General features: G+C 37.7%; 3 non-coding genes across 3 annotated transcripts; all 3 read left to right on the top strand.

Moving 5' to 3' along the window:
• Nucleotides 1-2,868: 2,868 nt before the first annotated feature.
• trnai-aau lies at nucleotides 2,869-2,942 on the top strand. The gene has a single exon. It is a non-coding gene; the product is annotated as a tRNA-Ile (tRNA).
• A 2,334-nt stretch (nucleotides 2,943-5,276) lies between these two features.
• Nucleotides 5,277-5,350, top strand: trnai-aau. Its single transcript has one exon. It is a non-coding gene; the product is annotated as a tRNA-Ile (tRNA).
• Nucleotides 5,351-7,171: 1,821 nt separating this feature from the next.
• On the top strand, nucleotides 7,172-7,245 carry trnai-aau. The gene has a single exon. It is a non-coding gene; the product is annotated as a tRNA-Ile (tRNA).
• Nucleotides 7,246-17,480: the final 10,235 nt, after the last annotated feature.

Consider the following 17,480-nt stretch of genomic DNA (forward strand, 5'->3'; position numbering starts at 1 on the left):
AACCTGTTGGACTTTAACCTGGTGTTGTAAGACTTCTTACTGTGCTCACCCCAGTCCAACGCCGGCATCTCCACATCACAGTAATAACAGTCAGTATAACAATTCAAAACCTGTGTTACAGTAATAACAGTGAGTATAACAATTCTCATCCTTTGTTACAGTAATAAAAGTGTGTGTAACAATTATCATCCTCTGTTACAGTAATAACAGTGAATGTAAACTTCTCATCCTCTGTTTCAGTGATTACAGTGAGTGTGATGATCCACATCCTGTGTTACAGTAATAACAATGAGTGGAAGACTTCTCATCCTGTGACACAGGAATAACTCTGAGTGTAACAATTCTCATCCTGTGTTACAGTAATAACAGCTAGTGTAACAATTCTCATCCTGTGTTACAGTAATAACATGATGTGGAGATGCCGGCGTTGGACTGGGGTGAGCACAGTAAGAAGTCTTACAACACCAGGTTAAAGTCCAACAGGTTTGTTTCAAACACGAGCTTTCGGAGCACGGCTCCTTCTTCAGGTGAATGTGTCTTCAGGAGAAGGAGCCGTGCTCCGAAAGCTCGTGTTTGAAACAAACCTGTTGGACTTTAACCTGGTGTTGTAAGACTTCTTACAGTAATAACAGTGAGTGTAACAATTCTCATCCTGTGTTACAGTAATAACAGTGAGTGTAAACTTCTCATCCTGTGTTACAGTAATTACAGTGAGTGTAATAATTCTCATCCTGTGTTACAGTAATAACAGTGAGTGTAACAATTATCATCCTGTGTTACAGTAATAACAGTGAGCGTAACAATTCCATTCCTGTGTTACAGTAATAAAAGTGTGTGTAACAATTCTCATCCTGTGTTACAGTAATAACAGTGAGTGTAAACTTCTCATCCACTGTTACAGTGATAACAGTGAGTGTAACAATTCTCATCCTGTGACACAGGAATAACTCTGAGTGTAACAATTCTCATCCTGTGTTACAGTAATAACAGCTAGTGTAACAATTCACATCCTGTGTTACAGTAATAACAGTGAGTGTAACGATTCTCATCCAGTGTTACTGTAAGAACAGTGAGTATAAACTTCTCATCCTGTGTTACAGTAATTACAATGAGTGTAATAATTCTCTTGCTGTGTTACCGTAATAACAGTGAGTGTAACAATTCTCATCCTGTGTTACAGTAAAAACAGTGAGCGTAACAATTCCAAACCTTTTTTACAGTCATAAAAGTGTGTGTAAAAATTCTCATCCTCTGTTACAGTAATAACACTGAGTGTAAACTTCTCATCCTCTGTTGCAGTAATAACAGTGAGTGTGACGATCCACATCCTGTGTTACAGTAATAACAGTGAGTGTAACAATTCTCATCCTGTGTTACAGTAATAACAGTGTGTGTAAACTTCTCATCCTGTGTTACCGTAATAACAGTGAGTGTAAACTTCTCATCCTGTGTTACAGTAATAACAGTGAGTGTAACAATTCTCAGCCTGTGTTACAGTAATAACAGTGAGTGTAAACTTCTCATCCTCTGTTACAGTGATAACAGTGAGTGTAACAATTCTCATCCTGTGTTACAGTAATAACAGTGAGCGTAACAATTCCAAACCTGTGTTACAGTAATAACAGTGAGTGTAACAATTCTCATCCTGTGTTACAGTAATAACAGTGTGTGTAAACGTCTCATCCTGTGTTACAGTAATAACAGTGAGTGTAAACTTCTCATCCTCTGTTACAGTGATAACAGTGTGTGTAACACTTCTCATCCTGTGTTACAGTAATAACAGTGAGTGTAATGATTCTCATCCTGTGTTACAGTAATAACAGTGAGCGTAAATATCTCATCCAGTGTTACAGTAATAGCAGTGAGTGTAACGGTCCTCATCCTGTGTTACAGTAATAACAGTGAGTGTAACAATTCTTATCCTGTGTTACAGTAATAACAGTCAGTGTAACAATTCAAACCCTGTGTTACAGTAATAACAGTGAGTATAACAATTCTCATCCTTTGTTACAGTAATAAAAGTGTGTGTAACAATTATCATCCTCTGTTACAGTAATAACAGTGAATGTAAACTTCTCATCCTCTGTTTCAGTGATTACAGTGAGTGTGATGATCCACATCCTGTGTTACAGTAATAACAGTGAGTGGAAGACTTCTCATCCTGTGACACAGGAATAACTCTGAGTGTAACAGTTCTCATCCTGTGTTACAGTAATAACAGTGAGTGTAAAAATTCTCATCCTGTGTTACAGTAATAACAGTGAGTGTAACAATTCTCATCCTGTGTTACAGTAATAACAGTGAGTGTAAACTTCTCATCCTGTGTTACAGTAATGACAGTGAGTGTAACACCTCATCCTGTGACACAGGAATAACTCTGAGTGTAACAATTCTCATCCTCTGTTACATTAATAACAGTGAGTGTAACAATTCTTATCCTGTGTTACAGTAATAACAGTGAGTGTAACACCTCATCCTGTGACACAGGAATAACTCTGAGTGTAACAATTCTCATCCTGTGTTACAGTTATAACAGTAAGTGTCAACTTCTCATCCTGTGTTACAGTAATAACAGCGAGTGTAACAATTCTCATCCTCTGTTACGGTAATAAAAGTGAGTGTAACAATTCTCATCCTGTGTTACAGTAATAACAGTGGGCGTAACAGTTCCCAAACTGTGCTTCAGTAATAACAGTGAGCGGAACAATTCCCAACCTGTGTTGCAGTAATAACAGTGAGCGTAACAATTCTCATCCAGTTTTACTGTAATAACAGTGAGCGTAACAATTCCCAACCTGTGTTACAGTAATAGCAGTGATTGTAACAATTCTTATCGTGTGCTAATGTACTTTTGCTGTCCGTTTGTCGGGCCGGTAAGCTCAGTTGGTTAGACCGTGGTGCTAATAACGCCAAGGTCGCGGGTTCGATCCCCATACGGGCCATTTCTAAAGCATCTTTTTTTTAAAATTTAGATTAGCCAATTATTTTTTCCAATTAAGGGGCAATTTAGCGTGGCCAATCCACCTACTCTGCATATTTTTGGGTTGTGGGGGCGAAACCCACGCAGACACGGGGAGAACGTGCAAACTCCACACGGACAGTGACCCAGAGTCGGGATCGAACCTGGGACCTCAGCGCCGTGAGGCGGTTGTGCAAACCACTGAGCGTAACAATTCAAAACCTGTGTTACAGTAATAACAGTGGGTGTAACAATTCTCATCCTGTGTTACAGTAATAACAGTGTGTAAACTTCTCATCCTGTGTTACAGTAATAACAGTAAGTGTAACGAGCCTCATCCTGAGTTACAGTAATAACAGTGAGCGCAACAAATCACATCCTGGTTTACAGTAATAACAGTGAGTGTAACAATTCTCAACCTGTGTTACTCTAATAACTGAGCGTAACAATTCCCAAACTGTGTTACAGGAAAAACAGTGAGTGTAACAATACTCACCCTGTGTTACAGTAATAACAGTGAGTGTAACAATTCTCATCCTGTGTTACAGTAATAACAGTGAGCGTAACAATTCAAAACCTGTGTTACAGTAATAACAGTGGGTGTAACAATTCTCATCTTGTGTTACAGTCATAACAGTGGGTGTAAACTTCTCATCCTGTGTTACAGTAATAACAATAAGTGTAACGAGCAAAATCCTGTGTTACAGTAATAACAGTGTGCGCAACAATTATCATCCTGGTTTACAGTAATAACAGTAAGCGTAACAATTTTCATCCTGTGTTACAGTAATAACAGTGAGTGTAAACTTCTCATCCAGTGTTACAGTTATAACAGTGAGTGTAACGATCCTCATCCTATGTTACAGTAATAACATTGAGTGTAACAATTCTCATCCTCTGTTACAATAATAACAGTGAGTGTAAACTTCTCATCCTCTGTTACAGTAATAACAGTGTGTGTGACGCTACTCATCCTGTGTTACAGGAATAACAGTGAGTGTAAGACTTCTCATCCTGTGACACACGAATAACTCTGAGTGTAACAATTCGCATCCTGTATTACAGTAATAACAGCTAGTGTAACAATTCTCATCCTGTGTTACAGTAATAACAGTGAGTGTACACTTCTCATCCTGTCTTACAGTAATTACAGTGAGTGTAATAATTCTCATGCTGTGTTACAGTAATAACAGTGAATGTAACAATTCTCATCCTGTTACAGTGATAACAGTGAGCGTAACAATTCCAAACATGTGTTACAGTAATAACAGAGTGTAACACTTCTAACCCTGTGACACAGGAATAACTCTGAGTGTAACAATTCTCATCCTCTGTTATAGTAATAACAGTGAGTGTAAACTTCTCATCCACTGTTACAGTAATAACAGTGAGTGTAACAATTCTCATCCTCTGTTACAATAATAACAGTGAGTGTAAACTTCTCATCCTCTGTTACAGTGATTACAGTGAGTGTGACGCTACTCATCCTGTGTTACAGTAATAACAGTGAGTGTGACACTTCTCATCCTGTGACACAGGAATAACGCTGAGTGTAAGAATTCTCATCCTGTGTTACAGTAATAACAGCTAGTGTAACAATTCTCATCCCGTATTACAGTAATAACAGTGAGTGTAACAATTCTCATCCTGTGTTACAGTTATAACAGTGAGTGTAAACATCTCATCCTGTGTTACAGTAATTACAGTGAGTGTAACAATTCTCATTCTGTGTTACAGTAATAAAAGTGAGCGTCACAATTCCAAACCTGTGTTACAGTAATAAAAGTGTGTATAACAATTCTCATCCTCTGTTACAGTAATAACAGTGAGTGTAAACTTCTCATCCACTGTTACAGTAATAACAGTGAGTGTGACGATCCTCATCCTGTGTTACAGTAATAATAATGAGTGTAACACTTCTCATCCTGTGCCACAGGAATTACTCTGAGTGTAACAATTCTCATCACGTGTTACAGTAATAACAGTGAGTGTAACAATTCTCATTCTGTGTTATAGTAATAACAGTGAATGTAACAGTTCTCATCCTGTGTTACAGTAATAACAGTGAGTGTAAACTTCTCATCCTGTTTTACAGTAATTACAGTGAGTGTAATAATTCTCATGCCGTGTTACAGTAATAACAGTGAGTGTAACAATTCTCATCCTGTGTTACAGTAATAACAGTGAGTGTAACAATTCTCATCCAGTTTTACTGTAATAACAGTGAGCGTAACAATTCCCAACCTGTGTTACAGTAATAGCAGTGATTGTAACAATTCTTATCGTGTGCTAATGTACTTTTGCTGTCCGTTTGTCGGGCCGGTAAGCTCAGTTGGTTAGACCGTGGTGCTAATAACGCCAAGGTCGCGGGTTCGATCCCCATACGGGCCATTTCTAAAGCATCTTTTTTTTTTTAAATTTAGATTAGCCAATTATTTTTTCCAATTAAGGGGCAATTTAGCGTGGCCAATCCACCTACTCTGCACATTTTTGGGTTGTGGGGGCGAAACCCACGCAGACACGGGGAGAACGTGAAAACTCCACACGGACAGTGACCCAGAGTCGGGATCGAACCTGGGACCTCAGCGCCGTGAGGCGGTTGTGCTAACCACTGAGCGTAACAATTCAAAACCTGTGTTACAGTAATAACAGTGGGTGTAACAATTCTCATCCTGTGTTACAGTAATAACAGTGAGTGTAAACTTCTCATCCTGTGTTACAGTAATAACAGTAAGTGTAACGAGCCTCATCCTGAGTTACAGTAATAACAGTGAGCGCAACAAATCTCATCCTGGTTTACAGTAATAACAGTGAGTGTAACAATTCTCAACCTGTGTTACTCTAATAACTGAGCGTAACAATTCCCAAACTGTGTTACAGGAAAAACAGTGAGTGTAACAATACTCACCCTGTGTTACAGTAATAACAGTGAGTGCAACAATTCTCATCCTGTGTTACAGTAATAACAGTGAGCGTAACAATTCAAAACCTGTGTTACAGTAATAACAGTGGGTGTACACTTCTCATCCTGTCTTACAGTAATTACAGTGAGTGTAATAATTCTCATGCTGTGTTACAGTAATAACAGTGAATGTAACAATTCTCATCCTGTTACAGTGATAACAGGAGGACGTAACAATTCCAACATGTGTTACAGTAATACAGAGTGTAACACTTCTTAACCCTGTGACACAGGAATAACTCTGAGTGTAACAATTCTCATCCTCTGTTAAGTAATAACCGTGAGTGTAAACTTCTCACCACTGTTACAGTAATAACAGTGAGTGTAACAATTCTCATCCTCTGTTACAATATAACAGTGAGTGTAAACTTCTCATCCTCTGTTACAGTGATTACAGTGAGTGTGACGCTACTCATCCTGTGTTACAGTAATAACAGTGAGTGTGAACACTTCTCATCCTGTGAGCACAGGACATAACGCTGAGTGTAAGAATTCTCATCCTGTGTTACAGTAATAACAGCTAGTGTAACAATTCTCATCCCGTATTACAGTAATAACAGTGAGTGTAACAATTCTCATCCTGTGTTACAGTTATAACAGTGAGTGTAAACATCTCATCCTGTGTTACAGTAATTACAGTGAGTGTAACAATTCTCATTCTGTGTTACAGTAATAAAAGTGAGCGTCACAATTCCAAACCTGTGTTACAGTAATAAAAGTGTGTATAACAATTCTCATCCTCTGTTACAGTAATAACAGTGAGTGTAAACTTCTCATCCACTGTTACAGTAATAACAGTGAGTGTGACGATCCTCATCCTGTGTTACAGTAATAATAATGAGTGTAACACTTCTCATCCTGTGCCACAGGAATTACTCTGAGTGTAACAATTCTCATCACGTGTTACAGTAATAACAGTGAGTGTAACAATTCTCATTCTGTGTTATAGTAATAACAGTGAATGTAACAGTTCTCATCCTGTGTTACAGTAATAACAGTGAGTGTAAACTTCTCATCCTGTTTTACAGTAATTACAGTGAGTGTAATAATTCTCATGCCGTGTTACAGTAATAACAGTGAGTGTAACAATTCTCATCCTGTGTTACAGTAATAACAGTGAGTGTAACAATTCTCATCCAGTTTTACTGTAATAACAGTGAGCGTAACAATTCCCAACCTGTGTTACAGTAATAGCAGTGATTGTAACAATTCTTATCGTGTGCTAATGTACTTTTGCTGTCCGTTTGTCGGGCCGGTAAGCTCAGTTGGTTAGACCGTGGTGCTAATAACGCCAAGGTCGCGGGTTCGATCCCCATACGGGCCATTTCTAAAGCATCTTTTTTTTTTAAAATTTAGATTAGCCAATTATTTTTTCCAATTAAGGGGCAATTTAGCGTGGCCAATCCACCTACTCTGCACATTTTTGGGTTGTGGGGGCGAAACCCACGCAGACACGGGGAGAACGTGAAAACTCCACATGGACAGTGACCCAGAGTCGGGATCGGACCTGGGACCTCAGCGCCGTGAGGCGGTTGTGCTAACCACTGAGCGTAACAATTCAAAACCTGTGTTACAGTAATAACAGTGGGTGTAACAATTCTCATCCTGTGTTACAGTAATAACAGTGAGTGTAAACTTCTCATCCTGTGTTACAGTAATAACAGTAAGTGTAACGAGCCTCATCCTGAGTTACAGTAATAACAGTGAGCGCAACAAATCTCATCCTGGTTTACAGTAATAACAGTGAGTGTAACAATTCTCAACCTGTGTTACTCTAATAACTGAGCGTAACAATTCCCAAACTGTGTTACAGGAAAAACAGTGAGTGTAACAATACTCACCCTGTGTTACAGTAATAACAGTGAGTGTAACAATTCTCATCCTGTGTTACAGTAATAACAGTGAGCGTAACAATTCAAAACCTGTGTTACAGTAATAACAGTGGGTGTAACAATTCTCATCTTGTGTTACAGTCATAACAGTGGGTGTAAACTTCTCATCCTGTGTTACAGTAATAACAATAAGTGTAACGAGCCTCATCCTGTGTTACAGTAATAACTGTGAGCGCAACAATTATCATCCTGGTTTACAGTAATAACAGTAAGCGTAACAATTCTCATCCTGTGTTACAGTAATAACAGTGAGTGTAAACTTCTCATCCAGTGTTACAGTAATAACAGTGAGTGTAACGATCCTCATCCTGTGTTACAGTAATAACATTGAGTGTAACAATTCTCATCCTCTGTTACAATAATAACAGTGAGTGTAAACTTCTAATCCTCTGTTACAGTAATAACAGTGTGTGTGACGCTACTCATCCTGTGTTACAGGAATAACAGTGAGTGTAAGACTTCTCATCCTGTGACACACGAATAACTCTGAGTGTAACAATTCGCATCCTGTATTACAGTAATAACAGCTAGTGTAACAATTCTCATCCTGTGTTACAGTAATAACAGTGAGTGTACACTTCTCATCCTGTCTTACAGTAATTACAGTGAGTGTAATAATTCTCATGCTGTGTTACAGTAATAACAGTGAATGTAACAATTCTCATCCTGTTACAGTGATAACAGTGAGCGTAACAATTCCAAACATGTGTTACAGTAATAACAGAGTGTAACACTTCTAACCCTGTGACACAGGAATAACTCTGAGTGTAACAATTCTCATCCTCTGTTATAGTAATCACAGTGAGTGTAAACTTCTCATCCACTGTTACAGTAATAACAGTGAGTGTAACAATTCTCATCCTCTGTTACAATAATAACAGTGAGTGTAAACTTCTCATCCTCTGTTACAGTGACTACAGTGAGTGTGACGCTACTCATCCTGTGTTACAGTAATAACAGTGAGTGTGACACTTCTCATCCTGTGACACAGGAATAACGCTGAGTGTAAGAATTCTCATCCTGTGTTACAGTAATAACAGCTAGTGTAACAATTCTCATCCCGTATTACGGTAATAACAGTGAGTGTAAACTTCTCATCCTCTGTTACAGTGATAACAGTGAGTGTGACGATCCTCATCCTGTGTTACAGTAATAATAATGAGTGTAACACTTCTCATTCTGTGCCACAGGAATTACTCTGAGTGTAACAATTCTCATCACGTGTTACAGTAATAACAGTGAGTGTAACAATTCTCATTCTGTGTTACAGTAATAAGAGTGAATGTAACAGTTCTCATCCTGTGTTACAGTAATAACAGTGAGTATAAACTTCTCATCCTGTTTTACAGTAATTACAGTGAGTGTAATAATTCTCATGCCGTGTTACAGTAATAACAGTGAGTGTAACAATTCTCATCCTGTGTTACAGTAATAACAGTGAGTGTAAACTTCCCATCCTCTGTTACAGTGATAACAGTCAGTGTGACGATCCTCATCCTGTGTTACAGTAATAACAGTGAGTGTAAGACTTCTCATCCTGTGATACAGGAATAACTCTGAGTGTAACAATTGTCATCCTGTGTTACAGTAATCACAGCTACTGTAACAATTCTCATCCTGTGTTACAGAAACAACAGTGAGTGTAACAATTCTCATCCTGTGTTACAGTAATAACAGTGAGTGTAAACGTCTCATCCTGTGTTACAGTAATTACACGGAGTGTAATAATTCTCATCCTGTGTTACAGTAATAACAGTGTGTAACATTTCTCATCCTGTGTTACAGTAATAACAGTGAGGTTAACAATTCCAAACCTGAGTTACAGTAATAAAAGTGTGTGTACTACTTCTCATCCTCTGTTACAGTAATAACAGAGAGTGTAAACTTCTCATCCTCTGTTACAGTGATAACAGTGAGTGTAACAATTCTCATCCTGTGTTTCAGTAATAACATTGAGCATAACAATTCCAAACGTGTGTTACATTAATAAAAGTGTGTGTAACAATCCTCATCCTCTGTTACAGTAATAACAGTGAGTGTAAACTTCTCATCCTCTGTTACATTAATAACAGTGAGTGTGACGATCCTCATCCTGTGTTACAGTAATAACAGTGAGCGTAACACTTCTCATCCTGTGACACAGGAATAACTCTGAGTGTAACAATTCTCATCCTGTGTTACAGTAATAACAGTGAGTATAAACTTCTCATCCTGTGTTACAGTAATAACAGTGAGTGTAACAATTCCCAAACCATGTGTTACAGTAATAAAAGTGAGTGTAGCAATTCTCATCCTCTGTGACAGTAATAACAGTGAGTGTAAACTTCTCATCCTCTGTTACAGTAATAAACAGTGAGTGTACAATTCTCATCCTGGTTACAGTAATAACAGTGAGTGTAAGACTTCTCATCCTGTGACACAGGATACTCTGAGTGTAACAATTCTCATCCTGGTTACAGTAATTAACAGATTGTGTAACAATTCTCATCCTGTATTACAGTAATAACGGTGAGTGTAAACTTCTCATCCTGTGTTACAGTGCTAACAGTGAGTGTAACGATTCTCATCCTGTGTTACAGTAATAACAGTGAGTGTAATAATTCTCATCCTGTATTACAGTAATAACAGTGAGTGTAACAATTCTCATCCTGTGTTACAGTAATAACAGTGAGTGTAAACTTCTCATCCTCTGTTACAGTAATAACAGTGAGTGTGACGATCCACATGTTGTGTTACAGTAATAACAGTGAGTGTAAGACTTCTCATCCTGTGATACAGGAATAACTCTGAGTGTAACAATTCTCATCCGGTGTTACAGTAATCACAGCTAGTGTAACAATTCTCATACTGTGTTACAGTAACAACAGTGAGTGTAACAATTCTCATCCTGTGTTACAGTAATAACAGTGAGCGCAACAATTCTCATCCTGGTTTACAGTAATTCCAGTGAGCGTAACAATTCTCATCCTGTGTTACAGTAATAACAGTGAGTGTAAACTTCTCATCCAGTGTTACAGTAATTACAGTGAGAGTAATAATTCTCATCATGTGTTCCAGTAATAACAGTGAGTGTAACAATTCTCATCCTGTGTTACAGTAATAACAGTGAGCATAAAAATTCCCAACCAGTGTTACAGTAATAAAAGTGTGTGCAACAATTCTCATCCTCTGTTACAGAAATAACAGTGAGTGCAAACTTCTCATCCTCTGTTACAGTGATAACAGTGAGTGTAACAATTCTCATCCTGTGTTACAGTAAAGACAGTGAGCGTAACAATTCCAAACGTGTGATACAGTATTAAAAGTGTGTGTAACAATTCTCATCCTCTGTTACAGTAATAACAGTGAGTGTAAACTTCTCATCCTGTGTTACAGTAATAACAGTGAGTGTAACACTTCGCATCCTGTGACACAGTAATAACTCTGAGTGTAACAATTCTCATCCTGTGTTACAGTAATAACAGTGAGTGTAAAATTCTCATCCTCTGTTACAGTAATAACAGTGAGTGTGACGATCCTCATCCTGTGTTACAGTAATAAAAGTGAGTGTAACACTACTCATCCTGTGACACAGGAATAACTCTGAGTGTAACAATTCTTATCCTGTGTTACAGTAATAAAAGTGAGCGTAACAATTCCAAACCTGTGTTACAGTAATAAAAGTGTGTATAACAATTCTCATCCTCTGTTACAGTAATAACAGTGAGTGTAAACTCATCCACTGTTACAGTAATAACAGTGAGTGTGACGATCCTCATCCTGTGTTACAGTAATAACAGTGAGTGTAACACTTCTCATCCTGTGACACAGGAATAACTCTGAGTGTAACAATACTCATCCTCTATTACAGTAATAACAGTGAGTGTAAACTTCTCATCCTCTGTTACAGTGATAACAGTGAGTGTGACGATCCTCATCCTGTGTTACAGTAATAATAATGAGTGTAACACTTCTCATCCTGTGACACAGGAATTACTCTGAGTGTAACAATTCTCATCACGTGTTACAGTAATAACAGTGAGTGCAACAACTCTCATTCTGTGTTACAGTAATAACAGTGAATGTAACAATTCTCATCCTGTTTTACAGTAATAACAGTGAGTATAAACTTCTCATCCTGTTTCACATTAATTACAGTGAGTGTAATAATTCTCATCCTGTGTTACAGTAATAACAGTGAGTGTAACAATTCTCATCCTGTGTTACAGTAATAACAGTGAGTGTAACAATTATCATCCTCTGTTACAGTAATAACAGTGAGTGTGACGCTCCTCATCCTGTGTTACAGTAATAACAGTGAGTGTAACACTTCTCACCCTGTGACACAGGAATAACTCTGAGTGTAACAATTCTCATCCTCTGTTACAGTAATAACAGTGAGTGTAAACTTCTCATCCTCTGTTACAGTGATAACATTGAGTGTGACGATCCTCATCCTGTGTTACAGTAATAACAGTGAGTGTTAGACTTCTCATCCTGTGATACAGGAATAACTCTGAGTGTAACAATTCTCATCCTGTGTTACAGTAATCAAAGCTAGTGTAACAATTCTCATCCTGTGTTACAGAAACAACAGTGAGTGTAACAATTCTCATCCTGTGTTACAGTAATAACAGTGAGTGTAAACTTCTCATCCTGTGTTACAGTAATTACACTGAGTGTAATAATTCTCATCCTGTGTTACAGTAATAACAGTGAGTGTAACAATTCTCATCCTGTGTTACAGTAATAACAGTGAGCGTAACAATTCCAAACCTGTGTTACAGTAATAAAAGTGTGTGTACAAATTCTCATCCTCTGTTACAGTAATAACAGAGAGTGTAAACTTCTCATCCTCTGTTACAGTGATAACAGTGAGTGTAACAATTCTCAGCCTGTGTTACAGTAATAACAGTGAGCGTAACAATTCCAACCGTGTGTTACAGTAATAAAAGTGTGTGTAACAATTCTCATCCAATGTTACAGTAATAACAGTGAGTGTAAACTTCTCATCCTCTGTTACATTAATAACAGTGAGTGTGACGATCCTCATCCTGTGTTACAGTAATAACAGTGAGTGTATCAGTTTTTTTTTTTTAAATTTAGAGTGCCCAATTATTTTTCCAATTAAGGGGCAATTTTGTGTAGCCAATCCACCTACCTTGCACATCTTTGGGTTGTGGGGGTGAAACCCACGCAGACATGGGGAGAATGTGCAAACTCCACACGGACAGTGACCCAGGGCCGGGATTCGAACCCGGGTCCTCAGCGCCGCAGTCCCAGTTGCTAACCACTGCGCCACATGCCGCCCAAAGTGAGTGTGACTCTCATCATCCTGTGACACAGGAATAACTCTGAGTGTAACCATTCTCTTCCTGTGTTACAGTGATAACAGTGAGTGTAACAATTCTCATCCTCTGTTACAGTAATAACAGTGAGTGTGACGATCCTCATCCTGTGTTACAGTAATAACAGTGAGTGTAACACTTCTCACCCTGTGACACAGGAATAACTCTGAGTGTAACAATTCTCATCCTCTGTTACAGTAATAACAGTGAGTGTAAACTTCTCATCCTCTGTTACAGTAATAACAGTGACTGTGACGATCCTCATCCTGTTACATTAATAACAGTGAGTGTAACACTTCTCATCCTGTGACACAGGAATTACTCTGAGTGTAACAATTCTCATCCCGTGTTACAGTAATAACAGTGAGTGTAACAATTCTCATCCAGTGTTACAGTAATAACAGTGAGTGTAACAATTCTCATCCTGTGTTACTGTAATAACAGTGAGTATAAACTTCTCATCCTGTGTTACAGTAATTACAATGAGTGTAATAATTTTCATGCAGTGTTACAGTAATAACAGTGAGTGCACCAATTCTCATCCTGTGTTACAGTAAAAACAGTGAGCGTAACAATTCCAAACCTGTTTTACAGTAATAAAAGTGTGTGTAAAAATTCTCATCCTCTGTTACAGTAATAACAGTGAGTGTAAACTTCTCATCCTCTGTTACAGTAATAACAGTGAGTGTAACAATTCTCATCCTGTGTTACAGTAATAACAGTGAGTGTAGGACTTATCAACCTGTGACACAGGAATAACTCTGAGTGTAACAATTCTCATCCTGTGTTACAGTAATAACTGTGAGTGTAAACTTCTCATCATGTGTTACAGTAATTACAGTGAGTGTAATAATTCTCATCCTGTGTTACAGTAATAACAGTGAGTGTAAACTTCTCATCATGTGTTACAGTAATTACAGTGTGTGTAATAATTCTCATCCTGTGTTACAGTAATAACAGTGAGTGTAACAATTCTCATCCTGTGTTACAGTAATAACAGCTAGTTTAACAATTCACATCCTGTGTTACAGTAATAACAGTGAGTGTAACAATTCTTATCCTGTGTTACTGTAATAACAGTGAGTATAAACTTCTCATCCTGTGTTACAGTAATTACAATGAGTGTAATAATTATCATGCTGTGTTACAGTAATAACAGTGAGTGTAACAATTCTCATCCTGTGTTACAGTAATAACAGCTAGTGTAACAATTCAAATCCTGTGTTACATTAATAACAGTGAGTGTAACAATTCTCGTCCTGTGTTACAGTAATAACAGTGAGTGTAAACTTCTCATCCTGTGTTACAGTAATTACAGTGAGTGTAATAATTCTCATCCTGTGTTACAGTAATAACAGTGAGTGTAAACTTCTCATCCTCTGTTACAGTAATAACAGTGAGTGGGACGATCCTCATTTTGTGTTACAGTAATAACAGTGTGTGTAAGACTTCTCATCCTGTGATACAGGAATAACTCTGAGTGTAACAATTCTCATCCTGTGTTACAGTAATCACAGCTAGTGTAACAATTCTCATCCTGTGTTACAGTAACAACAGTGAGTGTAACAATTCTCATCCTGTGTTACAGTAATAACAGTGAGTGTAAACTACTCATCCTGTGTTACAGTAATTACAGTGAGAGTAATAATTCTCATCATGTGTTACAGTAATAACAGTGAGTGTAACAATTCTCATCCTGTGTTACAGTAATAACAGTGAGCATTAAAATTGCAAACCTGTGTTACAGTAATAAAAGTGTGTGTAACAATTCTCATCCTCTGTTACAGTAATAACAATGAATGCAAACTTCTCATCCTCTGTTACAGTGATAACAGAGAGTGTAACAATTCTCATCCTGTGTTACAGTAAAGACAGTGAGCGTAACAATTCCAAACGTTTGATACAGTATTAAAAGTGTGTGTAACAATTCCCATCCTCTGTTACAGTAATAACAGTGAGTGTAAACTTCTCATCCTCTGTTACAGTAATAACAGTGAGTTTGACGATCCTCATCCTGTGTTACAGTAATAACAGTGAGTGTAACACTTCGCATCCTGTGACACAGTAATAACTCTGAGTGTAACAATTCTCATCCTGTGTTACAGTAATAACAGTGAGTGTAAAATTCTCATCCTCTGTTACAGTAATAACAGTGAGTGTGACGATCCTCATCCTGTGTTACAGTAATAAAAGTGAGTGCAACACTACTCATCCTGTGACACAGGAATAACTCTGAGTGTAACAATTCTCATCCTGTGCTACAGTTATAACAGTGAGTGTAACAATTCTCATCCTGTGTTACAGTAATAAAAGTGAGCGTAACAATTCCAAACCTGTGTTACAGTAATAAAAGTGTGTATAACAATTCTCATCCTCTGTTACAGTAATAACAGTGAGTGTAAACTTCTCATCCACTGTTACAGTCATAACAGTGAGTGTGACGATCCTCATCCTGTGTTACAGTAATAACAGTGAGTGTAACACTTCTCATCCTGTGACACAGGAATAACTCTGAGTGTAACAATTCTCATCCTCTATTACAGTAATAACAGTGAGTGTAAACTTCTCATCCTCTGTTACAGTGATAACATTGAGTGTGACGATCCTCATCCTGTGTTACAGTAATAACAGTGAGTGTAAGACTTCTCATCCTGTGATACAGGAATAACTCTGAGTGTAACAATTCTCATCCTGTGTTACAGTAATCACAGCTAGTGTAACAATTCTCATCCTCTGTTACAGAAACAACAGTGAGTGTAACAATTCTCATCCTGTGTTACAGTAATTACACTGAGTGTAATAATTCTCATCCTGTGTTACAGTAATCACAGCTAGTGTAACAATTCTCATCCTGTGTTACAGTAATAACAGTGAGTGTAACAATTCTCATCCTGTGTTACAGTAATAACAGTGTGTGTACAAATTCTCATCCTCTGTTACAGTAATAACAGAGAGTGTAAACTTCTCATCCTCTGTTACAGTGATTACAGTGAGTGTAACAATTCTCATCCTGTGTTACAGTAATAACAGTGAGCGTAACAATTCCAACCGTGTGTTACAGTAATAAAAGTGTGTGTAACAATTCTCATCCTCTGTTACAGTAATAACAGTGAGTGTAAACTTCTCATCCTCTGTTACATTAATAACAGTGAGTGTGACGATCCTCATCCTGTGTTACAGTAATAACAGTAAGTGTAACACTTCTCATCCTGTGACACAGGAATAACTCTGAGTGTAACAATTCTCATCCTGTGTTACAGTAATAACAGTGAGTGTAAAATTTTCATCCTCTGTTACAGTAATAACAGTGAGTGTGACGATCCTCATCCTGTGTTACAGTAATAAAAGTGAGTGTAACACTACTCATCCTGTGACACAGGAATAACTCTGAGTGTAACCATTCTCTTCCTGTGTTACAGTAATAACAGTGAGTGTAACAATTATCATCATCTGTCACAGTAATAACAGTGAGTGTGACGATCCTCATCCTGTGTTACAGTAATAACAGTGAGTGTAACACTTCTCACCCTTTGACACAGGAATAACTCTGAGTGTAACAATTCTCATCCTCTGTTACAGTAATAACAGTGAGTGTAAACTTCTCATCCTCTGTTACAGTCATAACAGTGACTGTGACGATCCTCATCCTGTTACATTAATAACAGTGAGTGTAACACTTCTCATCCTGTGACACAGGAATTACTCTGAGTGTAACAATTCTCATCCCGTGTTACAGTAATAACAGTGAGTGTAACAATTCTCATCCAGTGTTACAGTAATAACAGTGAGTGTAACAATTCTCATCCTGTGTTACTGTAATAACAGTGAGTATAAACTTCTCATCCTGTGTTACAGTAATTACAATGAGTGTAATAATTCTCATGCAGTGTTACAGTAATAACAGTGAGTGCACCAATTCTCATCCTGTGTTACAGTAAAAACAGTGAGCGTAACAATTCCAAACCTGTTTTACAGTAATAAAAGTGTGTGTAACAATTCTCATCCTCTGTTACAGTAATAACAGTGAGTGTAAACTTCTCATCCTCTGTTACAGTAATAACAGTGTGTAACAATTCTCATCCTGTGTTACAGTAATAACAGTGAGTGTAGGACTTCTCATCCTGTGACACAGGAATAACTCTGAGTGTAACAATTCTCATCCTGTGTTGCAGTAATAACTGTGAGTGTAAACTTCTCATCATGTGTTACAGTAATTACAGTGAGTGTAATAATTCTCATCCTGTGTTACAGTAATAACAGTGAGTGTAAACTTCTCATCATGTGTTACAGTAATTACAGTGAGTGTAATAATTCTCATCCTGTGTTACAGAAATAACAGT

This window comes from Scyliorhinus canicula, chromosome 30, assembly GCF_902713615.1.
Source record: "Scyliorhinus canicula chromosome 30, sScyCan1.1, whole genome shotgun sequence".
In the NCBI taxonomy this organism is placed as follows: domain Eukaryota; kingdom Metazoa; phylum Chordata; class Chondrichthyes; order Carcharhiniformes; family Scyliorhinidae; genus Scyliorhinus; species Scyliorhinus canicula.